Raw genomic sequence first — 936 nt, 5'->3', positions numbered from 1 at the left:
CTATTTCAGCTATCAAAATGTTCAGCTCGTCAAGGACATTCATGCTTATCTAAAGACATTTTGGAAACTTCACACTTTTAAAATATTTAGCTTTATTTTGAAAAAATTGCCCCATTCAAATGAATGGGAAAATTCTACTTCAGCATACTTTCAGCTATCAAAATGTTCAGCTCTTCAAGGACATTCATGCTTGTTTTCAGAAGTTTTCTAAAATTCATACTTTTGAAATATTTAGCTTTATTTTGAAAATCTTGTCCCATTCTAATGAAAGGGATGCTTTTGCTTCAGCATACTTTCAGCTATTTCAGATATCAAAATGTTCAGTTCCTCAAGGACATACATGCTTCTCTTCAGAAGTTTTCTAAACTTCATACATTTTAAAATATTCAGCTTTATTTTGAAAATCTTGCCATATTCAAATGAATGGGAAAATTCTACTTCTGCATAATTTCAGCTATCAAAATGTTCATCTCTTCAAGGACATTCATGCTTCATGCCCGTAGCTCCATTTTTCACTTTAGGTCTCTGGGTGTTTACTGGCCTTTAGTAAACATATTGCCAATAATTTTTCCAACAATCCCTTAGAGGTAAACAGCTCCAATGACAGGGTGGCAATCCAATCGATATCAAATCCATCCAATAGGCTTCACAGGTTTGACAGGAATGATGGCTAGCTGTAGTCTCGAGGTCTGTATATAACTGCACTTGCTGGGACTTCAACCTTCAAAGCTATGAACTCATGGTCAGTTACATTATAGATGTAGTTTTTCATACATTTGAATGTGGTTTCTGACATAGGCAGCAACAGCACACCACGTCTATTGGCCATTTGTGAAAAATGTGAATAAGACAAGTGTCGGTTTCATTCTATAAATTTTTAACCATACAGCTGCAGCCTTATAACTTTTTTTTTTGTGAGACACAAAACATTGGCCA

The sequence above is a fragment of the Monopterus albus genome, unplaced genomic scaffold (assembly GCF_001952655.1).
Source record: "Monopterus albus unplaced genomic scaffold, M_albus_1.0 scaffold358.1, whole genome shotgun sequence".
NCBI classification, from domain to species: Eukaryota; Metazoa; Chordata; class Actinopteri; order Synbranchiformes; family Synbranchidae; genus Monopterus; species Monopterus albus.
This window is presented reverse-complemented; position numbering follows the sequence as displayed.